General features: G+C 46.4%; 1 long non-coding RNA gene across 2 annotated transcripts; it reads left to right on the forward strand.

Annotated features, from left to right (window-relative positions):
- Nucleotides 1–1,036: 1,036 nt before the first annotated feature.
- LOC135567909 (uncharacterized) lies at nt 1,037–17,599 on the forward strand. Of its 2 annotated transcripts, none has more exons than XR_010462403.1 (3): nt 1,037–1,110; nt 17,233–17,292; nt 17,393–17,599. It is a non-coding gene; the product is annotated as an uncharacterized LOC135567909 (long non-coding RNA). The 2 variants fall into 2 exon arrangements; XR_010462404.1 differs by lacking the exon at nt 1,037–1,110 and adding an exon at nt 1,254–1,343.
- Nucleotides 17,600–18,668: the final 1,069 nt, after the last annotated feature.

Raw genomic sequence — 18,668 nt, forward strand, 5'->3', positions numbered from 1 at the left:
CAAGACAGAGCTGGAGACAGACCCTGGAGCGTAAGCGAGACAGACTGGGACAGACGCTGGAGCGTAGACGAGACATTTACATTTACATTTAAGTCATTTAGCAGACGCTCTTATCCAGAGCGACTTACAAACAGACTGGAGACAGACCCTGGAGCGTAGACGAGACAGACTGGAGACAGACTGGAGACAGACCCTGGAGCGTAGACGAGACAGACTGGAGACAGACTGGAGACAGACCCTGGAGCGTAGACGAGACAGACTGGAGACAGACCCTGGGCGTGAGGCGAGACAGACTGGAGACAGACCCTGGGCGTAGACGAGACAGACTGGAGACAGGCCCTGGAGGCGTGAAGCGAGACAGACTGGAGACAGACAATAGCACCTTTTTATTTCTCTGATGTATTGCCTGTTGATTAAAGTCTTTCCTGATGTAGATATGTGTATTCATGGGTTAGGGTTCATGGGTTAACCCTAACTGCCACAGTCGATGGAGGCTGTTCTTCATGATATAAGATATAAGACAAGGTGACTGTTTTTGAAGATGCAGCTCGTCTCCATTTTAATACTGTGTGTGTATGTAGCCACATCGTTTCCAGATTAAACTACTGTGTTGAGAACCATCAGTGACAGGTCTCTATACTGCCCTCTCTTGGGACAGATTAATAGATCATACTGTGCCATTATAATTCCCTGTCGTTGTTAATCACAATGTCTGTCTGCATCCATGATATACCAGTGTTTTAAAATACAATAACTACCCAGTCATCAGTTTTTCAGATTTAAGATCTTTCTATTTTCCTGCAGCAGCTTTTAATTAGGTTTGTAATTCTTGAAGATGTCTTGTTTTGCTTTGTGGTGCCCTGCAAACATAACATATTTCTCCTGCACCTCCTTGAGGTTGGGGTTAGTGTCTTTCGGGACGTTTTAAAATATAATTTCCCTCCAACTGGTTTGACCTGTGATGTTGAGACGTCTCCGCCGCGACAGGACGGAGGGAACAGACGTTGCATATATCCTGTTTCTGTGCATTGTCCAGTTCAGTTGGTTGCTAACGTGACCTGGATACTCTGACTGCTGGGCAACATGACTTCCTGACAGCTTCGTTCAACGGTAAAGACACAACAACAATGTGATGATGCGAGACGTGTTGCGTTTATATATATAGGCGACGTATCCGCAGACCAAGTCATCTGGACTAGTTAACGTTACATTGGGTACAACTAGCAGGTTAGGAGCAAATTAGCTGCGCGTCATGAAAACGTCGCAAACATTTACGAGTTGCAACAGGAACCAGCAACGTTTTTCTTCCTGAACACCAAGGTTGAGAAGACAGCAGGTTTGTGGTGAGATAATGGCATTGATCTCGCTTGACCTGGGCAGCTACAGGTAGCTGGCTCGACCATACATTAACAATAGCAGCTGGCTGCCTCATTATGGTTAACCTGCTGGCGACGACAGGTGTCGAGCCCTGTTCTTAGTGCAGGTGTAACAGTATAACTTTAGACCATCAATGAGGACATATACTAGGGGGGGGGGGTCCAACACATGACAGATTATACGAAGACCTTAAAACATAAACACGTATTGATTTGAACAGCTTTCTTATTGGAAGAATGTAGAATGTTCTTAATGTACTGCTTGACTTCATGGAAGAGTGTTTTTTTTAATTATTAGTGAATGTACATCACATGTCGAGAAACATTTATAATACTCAAAAGTTTTATGGTACGTAATTGCTTTTTTGTTTTTACACTACTGATAATTTCAAAATAATATTTAAATTCTATCTTTAACAATGTGAAGAGGGTTTTGTTCCCCCCTGTCGACCTCATTTCATGGATAAAGATTCTTCCATAAAAATAAACAAATGAAAGTTACACCGGGGGTCGATATCATTTGAGTCAAAATAAATCATATCCGAGTCTTTCAAATGAACATTAATAGTATTTTATTTATTTAATAAAATCTTCTAACTCACTCCAAAATCATTAGAACAGTCCCAAAATAAATGTTGAGTCTCTGGGTCACAACCACAAAATACACATTTGTTATCAATAGCTATTTTAAATCTGTGTATAATAAAGATCTTTACAGGGTAGATTCTATGAATGAGTTTGTATGACACTTCTTTCACCTTATTAGATATACAATATTTACCAGACAACAACTAAACGTTGTTCCAGTTCACTTGTCCTAGGGCTGCATTCCAGTTCACTTGTCCTAGGGCTGCATTCCAGTTCACTTGTCCTAGGGCTGCATTCCAGTTCACTTGTCCTAGGGCTGCATTCCAGTTCACTTGTCCTAGGGCTGCATTCCAGTTCACTTGTCCTAGGGCTGCATTCCAGTTCACTTGTCCTAGGGCTGCATTCCAGTTCACTTGTCCAAGGGCTGCATTCCAGAGTACTTGTCCTACGGCTGCATTCCAGTTCACTTGTCCTAGGGCTGCATTCCATTCACTTGTCCAAGGGCTGCATTCCACTTGTCCAAGCTGGCTGTCCATTCCAGTTCACTTGTCCTAGGCTGCCAAGGGCTGCATTCCAGAGTCACTTGTCCTAGGGCTGCATTCAGTTCACTTGTCCTCCAGGGCTGCATTCCAGTTCACTTGTCCTAGTACTTGTCCTCAGGGCTGCATTCCAGTTCACTTGTCTTAGGGCTGCATTCCAGAGTCACTTGTCCTAGGGCTGCATTCCAGTTCACTTGTCCTAGGGCTGCATTCCAGTTCACTTGTCCTAGGGCTGCATTCCAGTTCATGCATTCCAGTTCACTTGTCCGAGGGCTGCATTCCAGTTCACTTGTCCTAGGGCTGCATTCCAGTTCACTTGTCCCTAGGGCTGCATTCCAGTTACTTGTCCTAGGGCTGCATTCCAGAGTACTTGTCCTAGGGCTGCATTCCAGAGTACTTGTCCTAGGGCTGCATTCCAGAGTACTTGTCCTAGGGCTGCATTCCAGTTCACTTGTCCTAGGGGCTGCATTCCAGTTCACTTGTCCTAGGGCTGCATTCCAATACATTCTAGCAGAGGAATAGTAACATCTTGACATGGTTTTCATATATACATGTTATTACATTTTATAGTTTATAAAATGTAAATTCCTTGTAGCTGTATTGAGGCTATAAAATCCTCAACAGTTGCACTTGGGAGTCATGTTATGTTTCTCCTAACAGAAGAATAGCACCTTTTAGGGACAGCTCTAACAACTATTTGATACTCTCAGGAGTGAATGTAACATTGTGTGTTCTCATGAATTCTGCATAATCATATAGTTATTATTCAATAATTATTATTCGGTAATCATATAGTTGTCCATCATTATTCAATAATGGTATAATCCCAGATAATGCTGTTGCCAAACCAGTTCTTGAAAAACAAAGACTTGTTTTTGTATTTTATGTCTTTATTCTTCCAGATTGTATGTCTGTGGGGGAATTATGTTTGTACTTGTTTATGAAAGTTAGCAAGCTTGATAGTGTTTTTACCCACATCAAAGTTACATTTGAGTAAGACTTCTAGACCACCAATCTGTTGGAATATTACATTAGGGATTATATTCCAAATGCAATCCTTATTTCTTAAATAGTTTTTGTGTCCATTTAATCTGAAATATTATATTAAGAGGTTTTAAAATCAAGAGCATTCAACCCTCCCTCACCCTGGGTGTTACATATTAACTTCTCTTAAATAATGAGCTTTATTCCTCCATATGAAGTTAAATCATTTAGTATCAACCGTTTTAGTTACTGACAGAGGACCATCCAAGGCAGGGGAGGTATAAACTCATCTGGACCTTCAGATTGATAAAAGTTCACATCCAGATGAAGAAAGATCTCTTAATAACCAGGAGTTAAATCTCTTTCCAGTTTCCTCAGTTTTCACAGGGATATTACATACTGAGTTTAAGTCCGTCTTTCACAGGGATATTACATACTGAGTTTAAGTCACATCTTTTACAGGGGAGTTTAAGTACATCTTTTACAGGGATATTACATACTGAGTTTAAGTCACATCTTTCACAGGGATATTACATACTGAGTTTAAGTCCCGTCTTTTACAGGGATATTACATACTGAGTTTAAGTCCCATCTTTCACAGGGATATTACATACTGAGTTTAAGTCCCATCTTTCACAGGGATATTACATACTGAGTTTAAGTCACATCTTTTACAGGGATATTACACACTGAGTTTAAGTCACATCTTTCACAGGGACATTACATACTGAGTTTAAGTCACATCTTTTACAGGGATATTACACACTGAGTTTAAGTCACATCTTTCACAGGGACATTACATACTGAGTTTAAGTCACATCTTTCACAGGGATATTACACACTGAGTTTAAGTCACATCCTTTCAACTAAAAAAAAGTACATTTCCTAATATTCAGAGATAAACCAGATGCATGTGAGAAGGTAGGCCTGACCACCGACAAAACAATGAGACAGCCTATAGGGAGGAGGTTAGAGACCTGGCAGTGTGTTGCCAGGACAACAACCCTCCCCTCAACGATGAGACAGCCTATAGGGAGGAGGTTAGAGACCTGGCAGTGTGTTGCCAGGACAACAACCTCTCCATCAACGATGAGACAGCCTATAGGGAGGAGGTTAGAGACCTGGCAGTGTGTTGCCAGGACAACAACCTCTCCATCAACGATGAGACAGCCTATAGGGAGGATGAGAGTGTGTTGCCAGGACAACAACCCTCCATCAACGATGAGGAGGAGGTTAGAGACCTGGCAGTGTGTTGCCAGGACAACAACCTCTCCATCAACGATGAGACAGCCTATAGGGAGGAGGTTAGAGACCTGGCAGTGTGTTGCCAGGACAACAAACTCTCCATCAACAATGAGACGGCCTATAGGGAGGAGGTTAGAGACCTGGCAGTGTGTTGCCAGGACAACAAACTCTCCATCAACAATGAGACGGCCTATAGGGAGGAGGTTAGAGACCTGGCAGTGTGTTGCCAGGACAACAAACTCTCCATCAACAATGAGACGGCCTATAGGGAGGAGGTTAGAGACCTGGCAGTGTGTTGCCAGGACAACAACCTCTCCATCAACGATGAGACGGCCTATAGGGAGGAGGTTAGAGACCTGGCAGTGTGTTGCCAGGACAACAAACTCTCCATGTCAGACAATGGAGCTGATAGGGAGGAAAAGGCCCCGTTAAGAGACCTGGCAGTGTTGTTAGAGCTGTCCCTAAAGGGATTCTTCTGAGAAGGTTCAAGTTACTTGGTGTCCACATCACCAACGAACTATCATGGTCCAAACACACCAAGACAGTTGTGAAGACAGACAACACCTCCACATTGTATATAGCCTCCACATTGACTCTGTGTCGGTACCCCCTGTATATAGTCTCCCATTGGCAGTGTGTATGCCTCCACATTGACTCTGTACACCCCCTGTATATAGACTCAATGACTCTGACCGTAACACCCTGTAGACAAAGGAGCCTCCACATTGATTGTGGACCCCCTATAGGAAATTGACTCTGGCCCCTGTATATAGCCTCCACATTGACTCTGGCGGTACCCCTGTAGCCTCCACATTGACTCTGTGCCGTAACACCCTGTATATACCCTCATTGAACGGTACCCCCTGTATATAGACTCCACATTGACTCTGTACCGTAACACCCTGTATATAGCCTCCACATTGACTCTGTACTGGTACCCCCTGTATATAGCCTCCACTTTGACTCTGTGCGGTACCCCTTGTATATAGACTCCACATTGTCTCTGTGCGGTACCCCCTGTATATAGCCTCCACATTGACTCTGACCGGTACCCCCCTGTATATAGCCTCCACATTGACTCTGTACCAGTACCCCCTGTATATAGCCTCCACATTGAACTATCACCCTGTATATAGCCTCCACATTGACTCTGTACCAGCCTCCACAGTTGACTCTGTAAGTACCCCTGTATATAGCCTCCACATTGACTCACCGTAATCCACCTGTATATAGCCTCCACATTGACTCTGTGCCGTACCCCTGTATATAGCCTCCACATTGACTCTGTACCGGTACCCCTGTATATAGCCTCCACATTGACTCTGTACCGTACCCCTGTATATAGCCTCCACATTGACTCCCAGTAACCCCCTGTATATAGCCTCCACATTGACTCTGTACCAGTACCCCCTGTATATAGCCTCCACATTGACTCTGTACCAGTACCCCCTGTATATATCCTCCACATTGACTCTGTACCAGTACCCCCTGTATATAGCCTCCACATTGACTCTGTACCAGTACCCCCTGTATATAGCCTTCACATTGACTCTGTACCAGTACCCCCTGTATATAGCCTCCACATTGACTCTGTACCAGTACCCCCTGTATATAGCCTCCACATTGACTCTGTACCAGTACCCCCCTGTATATAGCCTCCATATTGACTCTGTACCAGTACCCCCTGTATATAGCCTCCACATTGACTCTGTACCTGTACCCCCTGTATAAGCCTCCACATTGACTCTGTACCAGTACCCCCTGTATATAGCCTTCACATTGACTCTGTACCAGTACCCCCTGTATATACCCTCCACATTGACTCTGTACCGGTACCCCCTGTATATAGACTCCACATTGACTCTGTACCGTAACACCCTGTATATAGCCTCCACATTGACTCTGTACTGGTACCCCCTGTATATAGCCTCCACTTTGACTCTGTACCGGTACCCCTTGTATATAGACTCCACATTGTCTCTGTACCGGTACCCCCTGTATATAGCCTCCACATTGACTCTGTACCCGGTACCCCTGTATATAGCCTCCACATTGACTCTGTACCAGTACCCCCTGTATATAGCCTCCACATTGACTCTGTACCGTAACACCCTGTATATAGCCTCCACATTGACTCTGTACCAGTACCCCCTGTATATAGCCTCCACATTGACTCTGTACCAGTACCCCCTGTATATAGCCTCCACATTGACTCTGTACCGTAATACCCTGTATATAGCCTCCACATTGACTCTGTGCCGCTACCCCCTGTATATAGCCTCCACATTGACTCTGTACCGGTACCCCCTGTATATAGCCTCCACATTGACTCTGTGCCGCTACCCCCTGTATATAGCCTCCACATTGACTCTGTACCAGTACCCCCTGTATATATCCTCCACATTGACTCTGTACCAGTACCCCCTGTATATATCCTCCACATTGACTCTGTACCAGTACCCCTGTATATATCCTCCACATTGACTCTGTACCAGTACCCCCTGTATATATCCTCCACATTGACTCTGTACCAGTACCCCCTGTATATAGCCTTCACATTGACTCTGTACCAGTACCCCCTGTATATAGCCTCCACATTGACTCTGTACCAGTACCCCCTGTATATAGCCTCCACATTGACTCTGTACCAGTACCCCCTGTATATAGCCTCCATATTGACTCTGTACCAGTACCCCCTGTATATAGCCTCCACATTGACTCTGTACCAGTACCCCCTGTATATAGCCTCCACATTGACTCTGTACCAGTACCCCCTGTATATAGCCTTCACATTGACTCTGTACCAGTACCCCCTGTATATATCCTCCACATTGACTCTGTACCAGTACCCCCTGTATATATCCTCCACATTGACTCTGTACCAGTACCCCCTGTATATAGCCTCCATATTGACTCTGTACCAGTACCCCCTGTATATAGCCTCCACATTGACTCTGTACCAGTACCCCCTGTATATAGCCTCCACATTGACTCTGTACCAGTACCCCCTGTATATAGCCTTCACATTGACTCTGTACCAGTACCCCCTGTATATAGCCTCCACATTGACTCTGTACCGGTACCCCCTGTATATAGCCTCCACATTGACTCTGTACTAGTACCCCCTGTATATAGCCTCCACATTGACTCAGTACTAGTACCCCCTGTATATAGCCTCCACATTGACTCTGTACTAGTACCCCCTGTATATAGCCTCCACATTGACTCTGTACCGGTACCACCTGTATATAGCCTCCACATTGACTCTGTACCGGTACCCCCTGTATATAGCCTCCACATTGACTCTGTACCAGTACCCCCTGTATATAGCCTCCACATTGACTCTGTACCAGTACCCCTGTATATAGCCTCCACATTGACTCTGTACCAGTACCACCTGTATATAGCCTCCACATTGACTCTGTACCGGTACCCCCTGTATATAGCCTCCACATTGACTCTGTACCAGTACCCCTGTATATAGCCTCCACATTGACTCTGTACCGGTACCCCCTGTATATAGACTCCACATTGACTCTGTACCGTAACACCCTGTATATAGCCTCCACATTGACTCTGTACCGGTACCCCCTGTATATAGCCTCCACATTGACTCTGTACCGGTCCCCCTGTATATAGCCTCCACATTGACTCTGTACCGGTACCCCCTGTATATAGCCTCCACATTGACTCTGTACCAGTACCCCCTGTATATAGCCTCCACATTGACTCTGTACCGGTACCCCCTGTATATAGCCTCCACATTGACTCTGTACCAGTACCCCCTGTATATAGCCTCCACATTGACTCTGTACCAGTACCCCCTGTATATAGCCTCCACATTGACTCTGTACCGTAATACCCTGTATATAGCCTCCACATTGACTCTGTGCCGCTACCCCCTGAATATAGCCTCCACATTGACTCTGTACCGGTACCCCCTGTATATAGCCTCCACATTGACTCTGTACCAGTACCCCCTGTATATATCCTCCACATTGACTCTGTACCAGTACCCCCTGTATATATCCTCCACATTGACTCTGTACCAGTACCCCCTGTATATATCCTCCACATTGACTCTGTACCAGTACCCCTGTATATATCCTCCACATTGACTCTGTACCAGTACCCCCTGTATATATCCTCCACATTGACTCTGTACCAGTACCCCCTGTATATAGCCTTCACATTGACTCTGTACCAGTACCCCCTGTATATAGCCTCCACATTGACTCTGTACCAGTACCCCCTGTATATAGCCTCCACATTGACTCTGTACCAGTACCCCCTGTATATAGCCTCCATATTGACTCTGTACCAGTACCCCCTGTATATAGCCTCCACATTGACTCTGTACCAGTACCCCCTGTATATAGCCTCCACATTGACTCTGTACCAGTACCCCCTGTATATAGCCTTCACATTGACTCTGTACCAGTACCCCCTGTATATAGCCTCCACATTGACTCTGTACCGGTACCCCCTGTATATAGCCTCCACATTGACTCTGTACTAGTACCCCCTGTATATAGCCTCCACATTGACTCAGTACTAGTACCCCCTGTATATAGCCTCCACATTGACTCTGTACTAGTACCCCCTGTATATAGCCTCCACATTGACTCTGTACCTGTATATAGTACCACCTGTATATAGCCTCCACATTGACTCTGTACCGGTACCCCCTGTATATAGCCTCCACATTGACTCTGTACCAGTACCCCCTGTATATAGCCTCCACATTGACTCTGTACCAGTACCCCCTGTATATAGCCTCCACATTGACTCTGTACCAGTACCACCTGTATATAGCCTCCACATTGACTCTGTACCGGTACCCCCTGTATATAGCCTCCACATTGACTCTGTACCAGTACCCCCTGTATATAGCCTCCACATTGACTCTGTACCGGTCCCCCCTGTATATAGCCTCCACATTGACTCTGTACCGGTACCCCCTGTATATAGCCTCCACATTGACTCTGTGCCGTAACACCCTGTATATAGCCTCCACATTGACTCTGTACCGGTACCCCCTGTATATAGCCTCCACATTGACTCTGTACTGGTACCCCCTGTATATAGCCTCCACATTGACTCTGTACCGTAATACCCTGTATATAGCCTCCACATTGACTCTGTACCGGTACCCCCTGTATATAGCCTCCACATTGACTCTGTACCGGTACCCCTGTATATAGCCTCCACATTGACTCTGTACCCCCTGTATATAGCCTCCACATTGACTCTGTACCAGTGCCCCCTGTATATAGCCTCCACATTGACTCTGTACCAGTACCCCTGTATATAGCCTCCACATTGACTCTGTACCAGTACCCCCTGTATATAGCCTCCACATTGACTCTGTACCAGTACCCCCTGTATATAGCCTCCACATTGACTCTGTACCGGTACCCCCTGTATATAGCCTCCACATTGACTCTGTACTAGTACCCCCTGTATATAGCCTCCACACTGACTCTGTACTAGTACCCCTGTATATAGCCTCCACATTGACTCTGTACTAGTGCCCCTGTGTATAGCCTCCACATTGACTCTGTACTGGTACCCCCTGTATATAGCCTCCACATTGACTCTGTACCAGTACCCCCTGTATATAGCCTCCACATTGACTCTGTACCAGTACCCCCTGTATATAGCCTCCACATTGACTCTGTACCAGTACCCCTGTATATAGCCTCCACATTGACTCTGTACCGGTACCCCTGTATATAGCCTCCACATTGACTCTGTACCAGTACCCCTGTATATAGCCTCCACATTGACTCTGTACCGGTACCCCTGTATATAGCCTCCACATTGACTCTGTACCGGTACCCCCTGTATATAGCCTCCACATTGACTCTGTGTAGTACCCTGTATATAGCCTCCACATTGACTCTGTACCGGTACCCCTGTATATAGCCTCCACATTGACTCTGTACCGGTACCCCCTGTATATAGCCTCCACATTGACTCTGTACCGTAACACCCTGTATATAGCCTCCACATTGACTCTGTACCGGTACCCCTGTATATAGCCTCCACATTGACTCTGTACTAGTACCCCCTGTATATAGCCTCCCATTGACTCTGTACCGGTACCCCCTGTATATAGCCTCCACATTGACTCTGTACCGGTACCCCTGTATATAGCCTTCACATTGACTCTGTACCAGTACCCCTGTATATAGCCTCCACATTGACTCTGTACCGGTACCCCTGTATATAGCCTCCACATTGACTCTGTACTAGTACCCCCTGTATATAGCCTCCACATTGACTCTGTACTAGTACCCCCTGTATATAGCCTCCACATTGACTCCCCCCTGTATATAGCCTCCACATTGACTCTGTCCAGTACCCCCTGTATATAGCCTCCCACATTGACTCTGTACCCCCTGTATATAGCCTCCACATTGACTCTGTACCAGTACCCCCTGTATATAGCCTCCACATTGACTCTGTACCTACCCCCTGTATATAGCCTTCCACATTGACTCTGTACCAGTACCCCCTGTATATAGCCTCCACATTGACTCTGTACCGGTACCCCCTGTATATAGCCTCCACATTGACTCTGTACTTGTACCCTGTATATAGCCTCCACATTGACTCAGTACTAGTACCCCCCTGTATATCTCCACATTGACTCTGTACTACCCCCTGTATATAGCCTCCACATTGACTCTGTACCGGTACCCCCTGTATAGCCTCCACATTGACTCTGTACCGGTACCCCCTGTATATAGCCTCCACATTGACTCTGTACCGGTACTGTATATAGCCTCCACATTGACTCTGTACCAGTACCCCTGTATATAGCCTCCACATTGACTCTGTACCAGTACCCCTGTATATAGCCTCCACATTGACTCTGTACCGGTACCCCTGTATATAGCCTCCACATTGACTCTGTACAGTACCCCTGTATATAGCCTCCACATTGACTCTGTGCAGGGTACCCCCCTGTATATAGCCTCCACATTGACTCTGTACTGGTACCCTGTATATAGCCTCCCATTGACTCTGTACCGGTACCCCCTGTATATAGCCTCCACATTGACTCTGTACTGGTACCCCCTGTATATAGCCTCCACATTGACTCTGTACCGGGTACCCCTGTATATAGCCTCCACATTGACTCTGTACCAGTACCCCCTGTATATAGCTCCACATTGACTCTGTACCGGTACCCCTGTATATAGCCTCCACATTGACTCTGTACTGTACCCCCTGTATATAGCCTCCACATTGACTCTGTACTGGTACCCCCTGTATATAGCCTCCCACATTGACCCTGTATGCCCCTGTATATAGCCTCCACATTGACTCTGTACCAGTACCCCCTGTATATAGCCTCCACATTGACTCTGTACCGGTACCCCCTGTATATAGCCTCCACATTGACTCTGTACAGTACCCCCTGTATATAGCCTCCACATTGACTCTGTACTAGTACCCCCTGTATATAGCCTCCACATTGACTCTGTACTAGTACCCCTGTATATAGCCTCCACATTGACTCTGTACCGGGTACCCCTGTATATAGCCTCCACATTGACTCTGTACCGGTACCCCTGTATATAGCCTCCACATTGACTCTGTACCGGTACCCCCATATAGCCTCCCATTGACTCTGTACCGTAACCCCTGTATATAGCCTCCACATTGACGGTACCCCTGTATAGCCTCCACTTTGACTCTGTACCGGTACCCCCCTGTATATAGCCTCCACATTGACTCTGTACCAGTACCACCTGTATATAGCCTCCACATTGACTCTGTACCGGTACCCCCTGTATATAGCCTCCACATTGACTCTGTGGTACCCCCTGTATATAGCCTCACATTGACTCTGTACCGGTACCCCCTGTATATAGTCTCCACATTGACTCTGTACCGGTAACACCCTGTATATAGCCTCCCATTGACTCTGACCTGCCCCCTGTATATAGCCTCCACATTGACTCTGTACCGTAACCCCTGTATATAGACTCCACATTGACTCTGTAACGGTACCCCCTGTATATAGCCTCCACATTGACTCTGTGCCGTAACCCCCTGTATATAGCCTCCACATTGACTCTGACTCTGTGCCTCACATTGACTCTGGACCCCCTGTATATAGCCTCCACATTGACTCTCTACCAGTACCCCTGTATATAGCCTCCACATTGACTCTGTACCAGTACCCCCTGTATATAGCCTCCACATTGACTCTGTACCAGTACCCCCTGTATATAGCCTCCACATTGACTCTGTATATACCCTGTATATATCCTCACATTGACTCTGTGCCGTAACCCCCTGTATATAGCCTCCACATTGACTCTGTACCAGTACCCCCTGTATATAGCCTCCACATTGACTCTGTGCCCGGTACCCCCTGTATATAGCCTCCACATTGACTCTGTACCAGTACCCCCTGTATATAGCCTCCACATTGACTCTGTACCAGTACCCCTGTATATAGCCTCCACATTGACTCTGTACCGTAACACCCTGTATATAGCCTCCACATTGACTCTGTACCTGTACCCTGTATATAGCCTCCACATTGACTCTGTACCCCCCTGTATATAGCCTCCACATTGACTCAGTACTAAGTACCCCTGTATATAGCCTCCACATTGACTCTGTACCAGTACCCCCTGTATATAGCCTCCACATTGACTCTGTACCGTTACCACCTGTATATAGCCTCCACATTGACTCTGTGCCGGTGCCCCTGTATATAGCCTCCACATTGACTCTGTACCGTAACCCCCTGTATATAGCCTCCACATTGACTCTGTGCAGTACACCCCTGTATATAGCCTCCACATTGACTCTGTCACCTGTACCCCTGTATATAGCCTCCACATTGACTCTGTACCAGTACCCCCTGTATATAGCCTCCACATTGACTCTGTACCAGTACCCCCTGTATATAGCCTCCACATTGACTCTGTACCAGTACCCCCTGTATATAGCCTCCACATTGACTCTGTACCAGTACCCCCTGTATATAGCCTCCACATTGACTCTGTACCGTACCCCTGTATATATCCTCCACATTGACTCTGTACCAGTACCCCCTGTATATAGCCTCCACATTGACTCTGTACTGGTACCCCCTGTATATAGCCTCCACATTGACTCTGTACCAGTACACCCTGTATATAGCCTCCACATTGACTCTGTACTGGTACCCCTGTATATAGCCTCCACATTGACTCTGTACCAGTACCCCCTGTATATAGCCTCCACATTGACTCTGTACCAGTACCCCCTGTATATAGCCTCCACATTGACTCTGTACCAGTACCCCTGTATATAGCCTCCACATTGACTCTGTACCAGTACCCCCTGTATATAGCCTCCACATTGACTCTGTACCGTAATACCCTGTATATAGCCTCCACATTGACTCTGTACCGTAACACCCTGTATATAGCCTCCACATTGACTCTGTACCGGTACCCCCTGTATATAGCCTCCACATTGACTCTGTACCAGTACCCCCTGTATATAGCCTCCCACATTGACTCTGTGCCGTACCCCCTGTATATAGCCTCCACATTGACTCTGTACCGGTACCCCCTGTATATAGCCTCCACATTGACTCTGTACCGGTACCCCCTGTATATAGCCTCCACATTGACTCTGTACCGGTACCCCCTGTATATAGCCTCCACATTGACTCTGTACCGTAATACCCTGTATATAGCCTCCACATTGACTCTGTACCGGTACCCCCTGTATATAGCCTCCACATTGACTCTGTACCAGTACCCCCTGTATATAGCCTCCACATTGACTCTGTACCAGTACCCCCTGTATATAGCCTCCACACTGACTCTGTACCGTAACACCCTGTATATAGCCTCCACATTGACTCTGTACCTGTACCCCCTGTATATAGCCTCCACATTGACTCTGTACCAGTACCCCTGTATATAGCCTCCACATTGACTCTGTACCGGTACCCCCTGTATATAGCCTCCACATTGACTCTGTACCAGTACCCCCTGTATATAGCCTCCACATTGACTCTGTACCGTTACCCCCTGTATATAGCCTCCACATTGACTCTGTACCGGTACCCCCTGTATATAGCCTCCACATTGACTCTGTACCAGTACCCCCTGTATATAGCCTCCACATTGACTCTGTACCAGTACCCCCTGTATATAGCCTCCACATTGACTCTGTACCTGTACCCCCTGTATATAGCCTCCACATTGACTCTGTACCAGTACCCCCTGTATATAGCCTCCACATTGACTCTGTACCAGTACCCCCTGTATATAGCCTCCACATTGACTCTGTACCAGTACCCCTGTATATAGCCTCCACATTGACTCTGTACCAGTACCCCCTGTATATAGCCTCCACATTGACTCTGTACCAGTACCCCTGTATATATCCTCCACATTGACTCTGTACCAGTACCCCCTGTATATAGCCTCCACATTGATTCTGTACTAGTACCCCTGTATATAGTCTCCACATTGACTCTGTACCAGTACCCCCCTGTATATAGCCTCCACATTGACTCTGTACCGGTACCCCCTGTATATAGCCTCCACATTGACTCTGTACCTGTACCCCCTGTATATAGCCTCCACATCGACTCTGTACCAGTACCCCCTGTATATAGCCTCCACATTGACTCTGTACCAGTACCCCCTGTATATAGCCTCCACATTGACTCTGTACCAGTACCCCCTGTATATATCCTCCACATTGACTCTGTACCAGTACCCCCTGTATATAGCTTCCACATTGACTCTGTACTAGTACCCCCTGTATATAGCCTCCACATTGACTCTGTACCAGTACCCCCTGTATATAGCCTCCACATTGACTCTGTACCAGTACCCCCTGTATATAGCCTCCACATTGACTCTGTACCAGTACCCCCTGTATATAGCCTCCACATTGACTCTGTACCGTAATACCCTGTATATAGCCTCCACATTGACTCTGTACCGTAACACCCTGTATATAGCCTCCACATTGACTCTGTACCGGTACCCCCTGTATATAGCCTCCACATTGACTCTGTACCAGTACCCCCTGTATATAGCCTCCACATTGACTCTGTACCGTAACACCCTGTATATAGCCTCCACATTGACTCTGTACCAGTACCCCCTGTATATAGCCTCCACATTGACTCTGTACCAGTACCCCCTGTATATAGCCTCCACATTGACTCTGTACCAGTACCCCCTGTATATAGCCTCCACATTGACTCTGTACCGTAATACCCTGTATATAGCCTCCACATTGACTCTGTACCGGTACCCCCTGTATATAGCCTCCACATTGACATCTGCCTTTTCATCTGTCTTTGCTGTCAAAAGCATCCCAATGTTGTTTTGCATCTCAAGAAGTGGCATACCCTCTTGGGTGTCGGGGTCTGTATAGGTAACTACCATCTCTGTCGGGGTCGTATATAGCGACCATCTCTGTCGGGTCGTAAGGTAACTACCATCTCTGTCGGGGTTGTAAGGTAACTCCCATCTCTGTCGGGTCGTAAGGTAACGACCATCTCTGTGGGTCTGTAAGGTAACTACCATCTCTGTCAGTCCTCTGACCATCTCTGTCGGGTCGTGGTGTAACGACCATCTCTGTCGGGGTAACACCCTGTAGGTAACGACCATCTCTGTGGTCGTAGGTAACGACCATCTCTGTCGGGGTCGTAAGGTAACTACCATCTCTGTCGGGGTCGTAAGGTAACGACCATCTCTGTCGGGGTCGTAAGGTAACGACCATCTCTGTCGGGGTCGTAAGGTAACTACCATCTCTGTCGGGGTCGTAAGGTAACGACCATCTCTGTCGGGGTCGTAAGGTAACGACCATCTCTGTCGGGGTCGTAAGGTAACGACCTGAACCGGGGACTGGAAGGGCGCAAGTTGTCAGCATTGTTGTCCGTGCACTTCACATTTCAAAAGAGGAGGACCCAAGACCATCTGTCCATCTGATGTCCATTTTTCCCCCTTTGGTTCTGGAAGTTTCCATGTAAGACAAGCTAGTTTTTTAAGCTAGCTAGCCGATCTGGCTATCTCGTGTCGTCGCTAACTTAAGAGTTTTAGAGGTTAATAACCTGCAGAAAGTAATCAATTACTTTGGTTAACAAACTAAATAATATTCAAACAGGGTTTTATGACCTTAGAAATGACCAGATGGTCATATATGGGTGAGGAAATCAAATAATTCCTTCAGCAACCAAAAAGCACATCTGCGCTGACCGCCATCTTGTGCCTCGTAATGGACAGTCATTTCACCTGTTTATGTTAATACCACAGCAGGTAACCTGTCAATAAGCACACTCCCTTTTGTATTTAGGGCGCATGCCTACTGAAGAAGTTTTGCACCACAACCACCTCAACAATGACCTCTCGTATCTTGTCAACTAGCTTTATAGGCTTTCTTACAGTTTCAAGTATGGGGATTAAACCATACGCATCTGACATTCACAGCGTTCTCAATCTCCACTATTTCAGGCTACGTGTTGATGTAACAGAACAACCGGAACAGAACAGAGCTGAAGATTAGATGGACGGGTATGAAGCCACTTAAGTCACTGTCTTTAAAAGTCTTAAAATCAATTAAAGAAAATGCATGAGATGTAATCTCGGGGGAAACCCTAACCACCCCCTCCAGGTTTGCAGGTGACATACTGAGCGGTGGCCGGGCGTTGCTAGGCGAAGACAGCTCGGTCATGGCCCGCATGCAGAAGAAGTTTTGGAAGACGAAGCAGGTTCTGATCAAGGCCACAGGGAAGAAGGAGGATGAGTACGTGGTGGCTTCTGATGCCGACCTCGACGCCAAGCTGGAGGTAGGACCCTGACCTTTAACCCCTAACTCTAACGTGGTGTCTTCTGATGCCGACCTCGACGCCAAGCTGGAGGTAGGACCCTGACCTTTAACCCCTAACTCTAACGTTGTGTCTTCTGATGCCGACCTCGACGCCAAGCTGGAGGTAGGACCCTGACCTTTAACCCCTAACTCTAACGTGGTGTCTTCTGATGCCGACCTAGACGCCAAGCTGAAGGTTGAACCCTGACCTTTAACCCCTAACTCTAACGTGGTGGCTTCACCCACTGTTACTCAGAGAGAGTGAGAGTCTCATGCGTCCAATTATCTCTGTGTGTTACTAACTGAACCACACGTTCTGTTTCCTGTCCAATTATCTCTCTGTGTTACTAACTGAACCACACGTTCTGTTTCCTGTCCAATTATCTCTCTGTGTTACTAACTGAACCACACGTTCTGTTTCCTGTCCAATTATCTCTCTGTGTTACTAACTGAACCACACGTTCTGTTTCCTGTCCAATTATCTCTCTGTGTTACTAACTGAACCACACGTTCTGTTTCCTGTCCAATTATCTCTCTGTGTTACTAACTGAACCACACGTTCTGTTTCCTGTCCAATTATCTCTCTGTGTTACTAACTGAACCACACGTTCTGTTTCCTGTCCAATTATCTCTCTGTGTTACTAACTGAACCACACGTTCTGTTTCCTGTCCAATTATCTCTCTGTGTTACTAACTGAACCACACGTTCTGTTTCCTGTCCAATTATCTCTCTGTGTTACTAACTGAACCACACGTTCTGTTTCCTGTCCAATTATCTCTCTGTGTTACTAACTGATCAGAGTAAGATAGCTCTGCAGTTCTGTCTGTATAGTACATTAGCAGACAGATATAACAGTAGTGTGTCTATACGATCGGATCAGCCAGGGATCAGATGTTCTCATACAACCTGACTCTTTGCTTTGAGAGTTTTCCCTGTGGAATCACACTATGAAGGCTTTTTATAGTTTCTTATCAATGTTTTAATTCAATTCAAGGGCTTTATTGTCATGGGAAACATGTGTTAACGTTGCCAAAGCAAGTGAGGTAGATAATATATAAAGTGAATATATAGAGTGAAATA

The sequence above is a fragment of the Oncorhynchus nerka genome, unplaced genomic scaffold (genome assembly GCF_034236695.1).
Source record: "Oncorhynchus nerka isolate Pitt River unplaced genomic scaffold, Oner_Uvic_2.0 unplaced_scaffold_1750, whole genome shotgun sequence".
Lineage (NCBI taxonomy): Eukaryota > Metazoa > Chordata > Actinopteri > Salmoniformes > Salmonidae > Oncorhynchus > Oncorhynchus nerka.